Genomic DNA, 14,985 nt, shown 5'->3' with positions numbered 1-14,985 from the left:
GTAAACAGATAATAATTGCTAAAAGAAATACTCCCTGATTGTTTATATCGAGTAAACAATCTCCTCGTCTCGACTGCTAATAGACCTACTCATATTGCAAATAGTGATTATCATATTAATGAATTTACACTGTTTTAGTATTGTCAAACGAATAGTCACTTACAATATTTGTAATGGCAATGACACACTTATTTCTGGATAATATGCAGAAGGCACTACGTCATAGTTAAAATTAGTAAGTACTTTTCACTTGACATAAGAAATATGAAAAATATGGGTTCTTCCGACAAAACAAATGATAAAAAATAAAACAACATTTCCAATAATCTGTTGTCAAGATAATTATTACTTAATAATATCTTACTTTTGCATAATTTTCCTGGGACCCTCAAACGAGCCCAAAAGAAGGTTGACAACTGCGTCAGGTTCGCCAGTAAATCCTGGTAGGCGATTCCTCTGACACAGATAATTTTATTGCAGAATTAATTCCGATTTTACCATAACAAAAACTCCGCTATTTGTTTATAAATGAGTCTATTTATATAATTTATAACGAGTTAAGTAATAAGTATCTCGTTACTTCATTATTTTATGTCGTTTCTATCCTTGACGTGTTTACGCATATATCTCCGATAATATCCTGGTTAATTCCGTTAAATGATAATTACACTAATTAAGATGATTTACGTCACTGCGCAAATCAGTAGAATTGAATCAAATCATGACGAATATTTTGATATTGTTGTATTCTACTTAATTATATAAAACAACAATACATGACGAGGCATAAAAATCAATCCCAGTTTTAGAACATGGTCAAAAATTTCCACAGCTGATAAGTTTTTTTAACAGACCGAAAGGAGGAAATTATTTTAACTAGTTCAAAATATATTTTAAAATTCAAGGTCTACTACAATTGGAATATCTCAGAAATTGTATAAATAAATCATATAGTAAACATTAATTTCATGTTTTGTAAAATCTGCTGCGTGTGGATCAATTTAACTGATTAAATTCTAATTTATTAATTAATATGCAAATAATTTCATTACTTGAAAAAACTGCTTTCTGTAATATATAATACTCTAAGTATAAACAAAAATATATATCAATACTCTAGAAAAAAATGTGGGACTGTGGACATGTTCAACTAACATTTAGAGTAATTTTTTCATAAATAAATTGTTGTGGTAAACTATTTCATTTATTATATTCGTGGTAAAATATATATAGTAATTTTAAGTAGCAGAAAAACTGCATTCTATAACCTAATACGTTATTTTGATGTCTTTGGTTATTCATTGGATTATTTATAAACATTTTGTAACATAAATTGAAGTATAATTAAAATAAACATAGGAGCAAAAACTATTGAGTCTAATATTAATATAAAAACAAATTGTCTACGATATATAATTTTTTATAATATTAAATGATGAAAATATATTCTAAAATTATATGGCATTGTAACTAAAACCGCACTCTACAAAAAATATTTTTACTCTTTATTTCGTTTATCAAGTCGATAATCTCAAATATAATTTTTTATTCTTTAATATTATAAAAAAATATTTCAAAATATTATCACTGTTCTATATTAAATTAAAAATTACGAGAGGGTTTATCGTCTATTCGGCTGTTGAGGTCACCCGTAGATACAAGTGCTACGACGGGTCATACGGTGGAGCGACCTGTAATTTCAGATACATTCAGATATTTTTTAATATTTATATTAAAGCGGATTCATTATTTTTAATTTTGCAAATCACATTTAACTATAAAACAGAAATTTATTTCGAGTTCAGTAATTAGTTACTATGAAGTGGGATAATTGAAATTGCAGTAAAATACAAATAAAATATTAAAAAAATAAATTTAATATTTTGAATAAAACCAAATAATCTGATATAGTTCAGGTTTATTACAATATAGTCCTCACGCTACTGGTATTTATGTAAATTGCTATAGTGTCTATAAACTTGAATAAATTTCAATTTGTGTTACAAAGTGTATAGGAAAATCTATTGTTTCCAACAACTTGATATTTTAAATTTGCATATACTTTGTTAAGACATTGCAGTTATTTGTGTGTGTTTGTATAAATAAATGTATTATTTGCGAGACGCGACGTTGAACTGGTATCTGTCATTCCTTACCGTCGGGAAGTGATTAGCTAAACCGGTCAATACATGGAGCGGAAACATAAAACATGAAAACAAGCAAGGCATTTGACTTGAAACTTATCTCATCTCTGACAGGAGACCTTCAACTGCGACGAGGGGCCAGACGACCCCTGGTGAAGTCAATCCTAGTGGAAATTTTTGGAATTTCGCGCTTTGTAAACAAAGTTGATAACCGAATTCTAATTTTAAATTCTGGAAAAGTACAATGACTTAAGTTGATCAAAATAAGACGATAAAACTTGTTGAATATCAGATCATATGTTCTATAAATAACTGGAATCAGAGTGGGATTAGACAAACATAGCATAGGGGAAATTATAACTAAATTTTATTTATTATTCACTACTTCAAATTAATTTTTGTTACAATTGCACTTGAGTCGCTGGCAAAACAATGCGAGCAAAATTGAACAACTTCACAAAGATCAGTGCAATCGTTTATATACTAATAAACCAGAAAGACCAGATCTTTTTTTACCAAAAACCAGTAGACTACGCATTAATGCAGACGATATATGTTTAATCCTTTATCAACAATATTTCATTATCCATCTCGGAATCATTTTATGGAACGTGGTTTTCGATGCGTTCCTCGTTCAAATTCCTATCGGATCATTAATTTTTCGCGCCACAATGTACGTGAATCGTTCCGGCTTCTAATCCTCGCAAAAGCAAACGATTAATATAAATTTCTTTCTATAAATAAAAATGAGTTTTATCGCTCGTAACAAAATCGATGACAGTGAACGTGAAATTGCGGATGAGTTCTTGGTCAAGTGTAAATCAGCTGTCAGTTATATAAAAAATTTGTGGTTGTTTGGTTTTGGGCTCTTTTGTTTAGTTCGGGATACAGAATATATTTTTTAAGTATACGATATTTTATAAGATTTTTTTTATTTAATTTAGTAATTACAACTGTCTAAAATATGACATCTAGGTATTTTTTATTAATACTTATTGTGCTAACTAGATAAGTTTTGTTATCTTGAGTCTGTATTCAAAAGAATTTATAAGATGGGTTGTTATTTATAAATTCGATCCAACAGTTATTTTTATATAACCTCTATAAAAGTTTACATGCTGATGAACAATTCTCCCAAATTACCAGATCAAAGGTATATACGGTGTCATCTTTGTAAAAAAAGTGCTCATCAACTTTTTATTTAGCATTAGTTAAATAATTTAGTTACTTTTCATACAATGTGTTTAAAATAGGACATTGTATCCGTTCCTTCGATGACTGTCCCTCTTTATCTAGCCTATGGGGTATAAAGGGACATATCATAAAATTTTAGGAAAATAGCTAAAAAACACATTTCTGTCATTAAGAATTAATTGGAAATTTTACTGAACATAGTTTGATAATGGTTTGTTTAATGCAAATTATGCAGTGTCAACTAGTCTATTTTGCTTAGACAGAATATTTACTGAAAATCAAATTGAACTTTTGAGCCAAATTTAGTTTTTCTCTTTTGTGATTTCACTTATTGGAGTGATTTTCCAACTATGGATATAATATTTATCACAATAATTTATGTGTGTGTATGTGTGTGAGTGAATGATATAAGTTAAATATCTCATAGAATTGTACTGCATTCTGATTTTTTTTTTTTTTTTAAACTCAGTTTTATTTAGCAATCAGAAATACATAAAGATTCCTATGAGCTAAAATGACAATATTTTGCATTCTGATTGCTATTAAAAAAAAAATGGTGTCAAACTATACAGAATGACTTGAAACGTCAAAAAATCATAAAACTAGTAAATCTGATATTCTGTCAAGAATACAGCCAACTCCTTCGTTAATTTAAAAAAAAATAAGTATCCATTTATCATTGATTTTAGAAAATTAGCTTTGCACATCCTACGAATTTCATCGTGTTCAGTAGAACAGAAAGGCAACTAGTATGTAATTTCATGCCCGCATTCAGTGAAGAGGAACTGCAAAATGTTTGACCTGATTTCCACTGATTTGATATTACAATAAAATCATAGTAATAACACGGCGTCGCTCTACCGCGATTGCGATTGCAAAAACGCGAATGTTTTGCCACCGAACGGACGGACGGACGTTTCGACACGGAAAAGGGGTTTGGCAACGACGGGGAAAAGGTTACATTGAAATTGTAATTGACACAGGTGGAAATATATTAATATTACCTTTTGATGATGATGAATACATAAGGCGTCAGTTAGTAGCTACATAAATTTTATCAGATAGGATTCATTTTCTATATTGATTTTCAGACGTATACTTTGGTAACGATCCAAATAGATTTAAGTCTGCTACATGAGTGCTAGTTTGCACAAAATTTAATTTGATCCGTTTTTTTTAATTAATATATTTTGAGTTCTACTGATTGTATTTCTGCGACATAAAGCTAAACAGATGTTTTAACTATTCCTATACCATTATATCACAAATAATTATTGTGCGGTGTTACAACTTACCCCGTGTTGGGTGCTAGTTGTAACATCTACCGGGGCAAGTAGTAACAACAAAAATGACAATAATACTTCTGATATATTATTTTGTTCAGACGTATTTGTAATTTATTATATTGGCCATTAACACTAAACATACCATAACGGGTCAAATGACCCATTTTGAACTTTTGCATTGAAAATGCACGTATAATTTCATTGCGTTTGCACATTTGATTTCATGACTTTTTTTAAGTAATTAGAGTAAAGTTATAAACAAAATTTTTTTCTTGTTTAGTTTTGTTTATTATGAGTAATCGTTCTTGTATACCGATATCTACCACAATGGGTCATTTGACCCGGAGAGAATTTTTTGGTTTATGAGATTGTCGAGTCATATTTGTAGTCAGTAAGTTGCACATTCTTCTAAACACTGTTGCGTAAAGTAGTTCAACGAAAATAGCTCAGAATAATTTCAAGAAAATATCAAATTTTAGATTGAAAATAGCTTTTTATTATTAGAAAAAGTGGCAGAAATTGAAAGTTTTGATAAGTACCTAGCTTATATTTTATTTTGATAGCTATAGTAATACAGGTTATTTTTTATCATTCGGTCAACTAAAAGAGAATTACCACTAATTGCGAAGCAGAATAAAGATGATATGAAACAATTTTCATCGAAAATTTTTACAACAGATAATTATACTCTTACGATCTATAAAAGTAATCCAACAAACAAAGTACTTTTACTTAGTTCTAAACATAAATTCGTTAAAGTAGAAAACAATGATAAACTGTTTCATATTACAATAAAACCAAATTTGGTGTAGACATGACCGATCAAATGGCGAGGAAATTTACTACAAAAGCCAAGTCTTGCAGATGGCCTCTCCAAGTTTTTTTTTCAATATCCTTGATTTAGCTGGCATAAATGTCTGGATTTTGTACAAGCAAACGACAGAAGAAAATATTTCGCGACTTTTTTACTCAAGCTAGCAGAAGAACTTGGCGCCGATTTTCGAAAAGTCCGTGAACAACCAAAATAAGAAACAAATACGAAAGTATCGTTGCCTAAGTCTACTACAGATGCTTATAAACGTATGAGATGTCAAATAGAATACTGTAAAGAAAATGAAACCAACAAAATTTGCTCTAAATGTAAAAAATATGTTTGCGGGAAATGCACAATTATGAATACAACTATGAATTAAAATCTTTTATTCTTGCTTCTGTGATAGAAATGCTTAACAAACTATTTTGTTTAATTATAATAAATTTAATTTTTATTTTTATTTTCTTCCTAACATCCATATTTCATACATTCAAGCATGAAATATAGAGTCGGGTCATTTGACCCGCTATGGTAGAATTAGGTATATATTAAGTCTTGGTATGATTAGTGTTAAGGCGGCAATCTTCATGGCATTGAGGTTTTACCCTGTAGATGAAGTATCGGATTTTGACTTGTTTTTGTAATAACTTTTTTTCAGACTTATTTTTGTATTAACTATTGACTGATCCGCAAACTTCTGTTTACTGCATCAATCTGTAAAACAGTATTCATGACATAATGATGCATGAAGGCTCACAAGTTTATTCGAGATATTTTAATATCGCTCAAAATCCTATTAAAAAACGCCTGTTACCAATTACCTCTGTTACATAAAGCCTGCACAAAGTTTAATTTGTTTAATAATATTTGTTCATAAACCACCGTACTGTATGAGTTGACTTATGTATCTATCGAATGACCATAGTAAAAATTGTTCCTATTCGAGTACTAATTTATATTTTTTATTATTTCAGATTTCTTTACATGATGGCTGAAATGACCGCCAGCACGCGCTTCAAACAATAACACCAATCATTCTACACCACAAGTGCAATAATTGTGAAATAAAACTTTGTTTATTTTATTCCAATCAAATAAACTTTAAATACAGTGCAACTAATCAGAATAATTTGTCGGACAATTGTTAAAATACCTAAGTGTCGATAAATCTATATGTGATCAGGCTGAAGCCTTGTAAAAAGAATCTTTAGTAGGAATATTTAGTATTCGTATTTAATTTAATTTAATTTAAAGTAGAAAATAATTAATTAGTAAACAAGATGTCTGGTTTCGTGAAAATCGCAATGGACGAGTATTACTCGCAGAGTAACTGGACCAGTTTAGCAATGCGCTATTGGACTCTGATGGATCACATAAGTGGTAAGTTATTAAAAATATTTTTATTACATATGTATATATATATATATATATATATATATATATATATATATATATATATGCTCCTTATTTTCTGAAATTACAGATTCAGTACTTCAGACTCTTGAAATCACAGTTTTCTCCCCTAAAGTTGAGCCCCATTACAGGGGTCAGTGTTAAGCTCAAATCTAAAATCTAACGTCGGGTAATATTGTCATCAACTATAGCCACTAAAATCACTAAACACCATCCTAGACAGATGTAAACAAAAGTATTAATTTCTTTTTTTTTGTTAACTAAGTGATACAAATGAAAGACTCCTTATACAGGTTTTCTGAATGAGTCAACACGTAATGCACTCGAGTCGGTAATCTTACAAAGCCAAACTATTACGTTCGAATAAGTCGGTTAATGGTCTCAGTCAATTACAGAGATGACTTCGAATCCACTTTCCTCTCTTCAACGAAAGCGAATTCGAATACCAAATTGGTGTCAAGAGAACAAACCATCCAATGAGATAATACTCGATTTATTTATTTGATGTTGAGACCACGGAGTAGATCCAGAGTGTGGTCAATTAGTAAAATGCCATTGTAATGGATAAGTAATTATTAATGCTAATTTAAATATAATACTCAATACGTATAAATGAAGATAAGAAACTTTAATTTGTACATATGGTTTTAGTGATGTTTTTCGAATATCCGTATTTTTATTAATTTACTTGAAGTTAGTACTTTTTGGGTGAATTTTAAAGAGCACTATTTTGAAAATACTTTAGGAACGTTAAAAGATACCCAGTAAACATCTTACGATCTGAGCGGCGGTAGCAATCTGAAACCCACAAGCTTGCCTTCAGCGCTGTGACATCTATGTGGAATCTATGTGGTTTTCAGATTGCGACAAGAAACAAAATCTTAAATTCATTCGATTGCGATCATATCTACGTTCAGGATCAATTTGGCGTGTTCTCCAATGTTTCAGAAATTTTCATCAGGTTCTATCGCACTGGAATTATTGATAGAGTAAAGATTCCAAATAATTGATTTATACTTTAGTTTTATCGTATCTCTTGCATAATCTATGCCAATTAGTGATTGGTTTGTTTTATATTCTTTGCAATTTCTTGAAATGATCTCTAGAGATTAATTAGTAACTTCCAATTAGACAACTTCTTGGTATAAAAGTTTAAAATACTTTAAAAGTATGTACTTGCATGACTTTAGAATTTGAAAATTTGAAATCTTTTGAAAAAAAACTGGCTTAAAATCATTGGTGCATATTTATAAAATGCCATATATTAAATCAAAAATATAACAATACAGAGTTTATTATAACTTTAAAAAATAATTATATTTTTCTAAGAAAAAGCAAATAATTTCTGTTAGCAAATTATTATCTGATGTTTATTTTAATATATTTTATTTCTGACAATTTTTATATTGAATTTTTTATTATATTATCATTTTTTTACCTATATCCGTTCAACGATTGAATATCATTCGTCTTTCTTAAATATTCTGGACGAGGAGTCTTTTGAATGATCGTTCCTATAAATTATTCATGAATTTTACAACATAATGAGAACTCATACGCCAATGGTGATGAAGACGATTGTCTTCAAGAGCCAATGATGGTGAGAAGAAGTCGAAGAAGTGGTAAATCTCTTTCCTAACATTTCATTGGATTGGCTCAGGATTGTTTCGGGTTCACGTATTGTCTTATGAGATTCTTTGTATTTAATTCAATTGATTTGTCTCTCATGGCAATAAAATCATATACTCGCCAATCCAGTACAAGCTTTTAATTTTGTGCGAATTAGTAAAACAATGATAAGTATATGTAAGACTATATTTAATTTTACGCAATTTTATAATTTATTAACAGCCCGAACAGAAGGTTTATATTATTGCCAGAGTATCCTATTTGCTAATTTTATAATTTTTCAGCGTTCCATAAAAAAACGTCTCTCTTGGAATATAAATTGCACAAAAATTGAAAGATTGTGTCTTGAGAATGAAGAATAATATTTATTATTATTGACTAAGGTTTTTTATAAATAAAGAAATGAATAAGTACATGGATATATAAACAACGTGACCAGTTCCCCGAGAGTGCTATATCTTAAATATACCACAAATTAAAAAAAATAATAAAAAAATACTTTTAACCCTCCATAGGCCAATGTTAGTCAACCAATTTACCGGTCTACTAATTCACCTGTCTACCAGTTTACCTATCTACCAATTTACCAATATACCTGTACATCTGTCTACGTATATATCTATCTACCTGTTTAACTATTTATCTGTTTTTCTGTCTGCTAGTTTACCTGTCTACCCGTCTGCTAGTCTGCCAAATAACAATTAAAAAAAAAAATATAATTACTATAATAATTCTGACGAAATAGTGGTTTGTGATAAGAAATTGTAAATTTAGGGTTAAATAGGTGAATACGAATTATAAAAAAATAAAAATTGACCAAGATTATGAAAAGAAAAGTCTTCAGGGCGTCCAACCCCTACCACTTGGTTTAAATCAGAATGTGCGAAATCCTGTCCGGGCATTTACTTAACAATTTCCCAAATTTTCACGGCGATCGGACGTATGGTTCATGAATACATAACAATTACTAGCAAAGGTTAAAAATATTGATATAGGTTGTCTTGAAAACATTCTTGAATTTTATAAATTATAGAGAATAGAACAATTTGGAATGTGGCCTGAAAGTTACGCGACTCATAGAGGGTTTTGTCCTTTTTGTATTATTTTATGTATAGATTTGCCTTAAACTAGCGGCCAATAAATAGAAATATTCTAGTTTTTTTATTTTCACATTAGACATACTCTGTATAACCAACTAAATTGATCAATTTCTTTTTTTTCCCCAGATCCCCGAGTGGACGGATGGTTCCTGATGGACAACCCGATACCGACGATCGCGATGGTGATCATCTACCTCGCCGTAGTGCTTGTCTTTGGCCCACTGTCGATGGCCGATAGGAAACCTTATAATTTAAAAAATACCTTAATAGTCTATAATGCCTTTCAAGTCGCGCTCAGCGCTTACATGTTTTATGAAGTGAGTGTTGCACATTACTCATAGTATCATACATGTCTTTTGCAATCGTTAATTAATAGAAAACATTGGGATAAATAGTTATTTAAACACTTTTTTGAATTCTACGTACTCGATGGAAATAGATCGACCATGAGAATGTATGATATTTGTTACGGTTTTTTGTATGCATATGTGTGTGTATTTTATAAATATATAAAACCAAGAATTTTTTGAACAGGTACCTATCCAGATATTTGATGCATTGCATCTATTTGTTTCACATAACACTGCAAACTAGTCACTACAATTTTCCTGAATTAAGTATATAATTTTCTTCTATAATAATTTGACTGTTAAGCAAGTCTTTTATTCATTGTGATTTTCTAGGTTTTTATGTTCTTTTAAAACAATTTTTAACATTTTCCACTGAAAAAGAGTCAAATTGGACCACTAAATGTATAGAAGACTTTTAAAAAAAATTAAGTCATAATATAGTTTTTTCTTATAATATCTGGATGGATTATTGTTAAAAAGTTTTTTCTATATTATTTGGTTGTTACTGTATTTATTTGTTGTTATGGTTTGAAATTTATTTTATGGTTTCTCCTAATGTTTGTCTGTCTTCTCCATCACCATGGAGAAATTTTTGAACTTCACCAACTAATTGCATAGAAAATGTTTTAGATTTTGCTCTTCAAAAAAAAATTATTAATTAATTTGTAATAAAAGCTATGATTATAAATTTGGAATAAAGTAATTAGTTTATTTTATAAATAATAAATAAATATAGCATACTACATACATTTTATATATAAATAAAAATAGCATACTACTGCTGGTAAATTATTTTTCATAAATTAGATACATATTTCTAGTAATCAATTTTCTAGTTCTTTTATTTCTAGTTCATCAATTGTCAAATACCAGTCCAAGAATGTCTAAAGAAATCACTTCATCTAATTGATAAATTTGGATTTATATGTTTATATATTACAAAATTTATTAAAATTTAAATTGAATTTTTACAGCATCTTATGTCTGGATGGCTTTTTGAGTACAATTTGACTTGTCAACCCGTAGATTATTCAAATAACCCTACAGCTATAAGGGTGAGTACTATTAATAATTATAAGTCATAGTTTATAAGTAATTTCCAATAAAGCAACTCTTTTGCTTGGATTACAAATTAAAATCTAAATTAAACCTTTTGTAGTATTTATTATATTATTATTATTTCTAGAATTATTTTATTATTTTATTACTATTATTATCTAGATGTTAACTCTTTGCTGGGTATACTACCTGTCAAAACTGTCCGAATTTGCTGACACGTTCTTCTTCATTTTGCGGAAAAAGAAGAGCCAAGTTACCTGGCTGCACATATACCACCACAGCATCACTCCTTTGGAAACCTGGTTCCTTGTTAAATTCTTGGCAGGTAATAATACAATCATTTTGATACATATTTTTAAATATTTATTCGTTGTATTTACTATATCTATTTTTCCCAGGTGGTCACACAACGTCTGCTAACATTGTGAATAATTTTGTGCACGTGTGCATGTACACGTACTACATGGTGGCAGCCATGGGACCTCAATACCAGAAGTACCTCTGGTGGAAAAAGTATCTCACGAAGTTGCAACTGGTATGTAGATTATTATTTAGTTATTAATAACTTCGTGGGTGAGAAGATTACGTTCAAAGTCATTCGGAATCGTTTGATAATAAAATTGGACAAGGAATGTGTTCATGGTTTTACTAGGTCGACGTTTACTCACCAACTTCTGTACCGATTTAAAGAATTTTAAATAACGAAATTTGATTAGGACAAAAATAAAAAAGGTATTTTTAAAATTATAAACTAAAAGGTAATAAATGATTATGTTATATTTTTATTTTTTATATTTTGCAACAAGAAGTAATTAATAAATAAGTTATTACCAAATTGTATATGTAGGTCATTATTGGGTATTGAGAAGACCCAATGATCGAATGATCTTCCACGACCGTATATAATAAAATAAATTGAATATTATATTATATCGTTATGGTTGAAAAAGATCCATAAAATAAATGTGATGTTTCACTATTTCATTGCATTAGTTTGTCATGTTAAGAAATCAATGTTGCAGTCGCAATAGTGCACTGCAGTGCAGTTATAATATTGCATTATGCGAACGATTCTAGTGGTTTACAGGTGAGAGTAAGGTAGCTGCACCACTACACTACTACTATACTGTTCATTCCGACAAGATGACAATTTTCAATAGAATATCTACATCGTATTCATTCAGAATTAATCAAATACAAATACCTAGGTGTTAGTGGTATCTTGCTTTATGGCAAATTGAACTTGGACATGGACTTTTCGAAACCACTTTTTGTAGGCCTATAACAACTTATCATATTCGATTAGACTATGAATTCTATCACTGTGCAAAGATTTATTAAAATAGTTAAAAAACATTTTTTCAATAATTAATTACTAACGGCCAGGCCGATCTTTACCAAAAACTGATCATCACGATTTCCAAGGAATATTATTCAAACAGTATATTTATTTTCAAAATTGGTCTTGGACGTTTAGCAACCGTCTCGCAAGAGTAGTCATCGAGTTTCATCAAATGGTTTTTAATTTTTTCAAATTAGTGCAGTAGCTAAAATGTTGGCTAACATACACCGACCTACATCAATTTTGGTGTCAAATGATTCAGAATGATTTTGAAAACATAAAATTACCATATCGGATTTTTTAGCTAAAGGTAAATTACTTCTTTAGGAAGTTGGTTACAGTACATACTCATCTACATACATGGTAAACAGTACTCGATGACCCAAATTTTTCGCATGAATTTTCAAATTGCCTCTTAATCAATATGTGCTATTTATATTTATTATCTGATAATGAAATTAAATTCAAGTAGTCTTATATTAGGCCATTACTAGTTTAACATTAAACCATATACCTACTGACGTCGGAGTCGGAGTAGTAAATAAGCGCACGATTGCGAAAATATAAGGAGAAAACTGCTCGCAAACGATTGCCTCACTTTTTCGTTACCACAATAAAATTGCACCTTCAACGGCTGATTAACTTACTTACATATAACAAACCTTTTGTTATTTATGTGATACAATATCAATAGGAAAAATGTAACATTTAATAAAAAAAACAACTCTTTGAAGAAAATCTATAGGTGGTTCCAATTTTAATGGTTTTACTAATGAATTGTGAATAATTACTCATAAAATTAGTTCTACAAGAATTAGTCTACTGTTCTAATAAGAAGTTTATGATCGCTCCAGAAAATTTGATTTGATAATTTCATGTCTTGTCAATTTTTTAAGTCATTTGAATTTTTTGACATCAAAATGGGTAAAAGTCTGTGTATGTGTATGTAAGCCAAAATTCAGATTTTTTTTTACAGAAAATTTTTTGATATCCGATTTTGTATTTTTGGTAATAAAATCAAATCTTTTTATGATAATGTCAGGGCTATATAAAAAAATGAGCTGAAAAACCTAGTTAGATGAACTATTACTTCTATCTATCACTTACTGATTTTTGAAAATCTGCACATTTTTAATAGATCATTATCATTCAATTTGTGGGTCTATATTTGAAGACATTACTCAAATTAGTATAAATTATTGTCATATACGCCTAGCATTCCGTTTATACATGCTTCTTGTTTAAGAAGGTGGTTCAATCTTGTTTAGAAGATGGTCAATATATATAAAGTAAAATCCAGTATCCGTTAATAAAAATAAAAAGGTTTTCTATTAGTTTTGTAGTTGTATAATCAGGGAGTACGAGGTAAATGCAAAACAAATACAAAAGCAAAACGAGACAAATTTATTCTAATAATTTTAACAAGTTATCAAAAAAATTTTTGAAAGCACCAAAGTATGTTCCAAATTGATTAATAAACAAAGACGCAGGAACTAGCACAGTTAAGAATGAAATAATTGCTTTCTCACACAAATATAAAAATCGTCTAGCTGATCGCCCAAACTTGCTCGCCAGAAAACTTCAGAACAACTCTACCAGGGCCAGATTGAAAAGAAAGTTTCTTCTGCATTAACCAACAATTCATAAGACCTTCGACAAATCACTGACAATGGTCAGATGATTTGTATTTTGGCAACTGGCAATGGGTTAAAAAAACAGATCAAAAGTCAGATTCACAGATCTTATCCATAGATCCATAGGTCTATGATTAGATAAGACTGCTGTTAGAAAGCATCACTAGACCAATGCATTGTGGAACGTGTAGATATTGTAGAATAATGATTTTGCTATTTAAAACAATAAATTAGTATTATTTTTTTAATAAAAAGTCTGGTTCTTTAATAAGTGTACGCAAACATGCGTATGGTTGCTGACAACTCCAGAACTGATGATGTTATTTTTTAATGTAATTATATTACAACGTTGTTTGTTTTTCCTCAGGCTCAGTTTGTAATTGCTTCTTCACTCGGCCTGCGCCTTCGTGACAGACTGCGACTTCCCGATGATCATCTCCGGAGCCCTGATGCTCAACAATGCTATTTTCTTTGCGCTATTCATGAATTTCTACAAAGGCAGCTATGGTCCCAAAATGCTCACCAGGCACCTAAGAAAATTGACTGAGATGTTAATTTACTTTTGCAGAAACAGAAATAATTCGATATTTTGTATAATAGATACTTTTTTAAATACCTCATGAAAATCAAACAAAAACTTGCCAAGTATGAAATAGACATGATTAGTTAAGTAACAGTACCTAAGCTAAGAATTTAATATTAAGTTGTAACATATAGTAGTTTAAAACATATTTGTGGCTATAGTTAGCAAATATTTTAAAATAGGGAGTATTTTTGTTGTAGAAATAATTAATAAATAATGTTACTATGCTGTATATAAACATTTAAATGAAATATTTGAGAGAAAATATAATATAATGTACAACTTTCATAGATGTAAAAATACATAATAAATATCTTAAGCAAAAAAATACTTTTGTATCTTTTTAACTTTTCCATAGGGTAGGTTAATGTAATCGTCCAAAAATTGAAATTGAAAATTTTTGATATATCTTCACTTCCAGAGGCTTCTTAACATTT

General features: G+C 29.5%; 1 pseudogene; it reads left to right on the top strand.

Moving 5' to 3' along the window:
- LOC113376345 overlaps positions 1–14,985 on the top strand; it is a 117,401-nt pseudogene that overhangs the window by 96,047 nt on the left and 6,369 nt on the right.

This window comes from Ctenocephalides felis, unplaced genomic scaffold, assembly GCF_003426905.1.
Source record: "Ctenocephalides felis isolate EL2017-DRISC unplaced genomic scaffold, ASM342690v1 CF-g0.4_SCAFFOLD_01886, whole genome shotgun sequence".
In the NCBI taxonomy this organism is placed as follows: Eukaryota; Metazoa; Arthropoda; class Insecta; order Siphonaptera; family Pulicidae; genus Ctenocephalides; species Ctenocephalides felis.
This window is presented reverse-complemented; position numbering and strand designations above follow the sequence as displayed.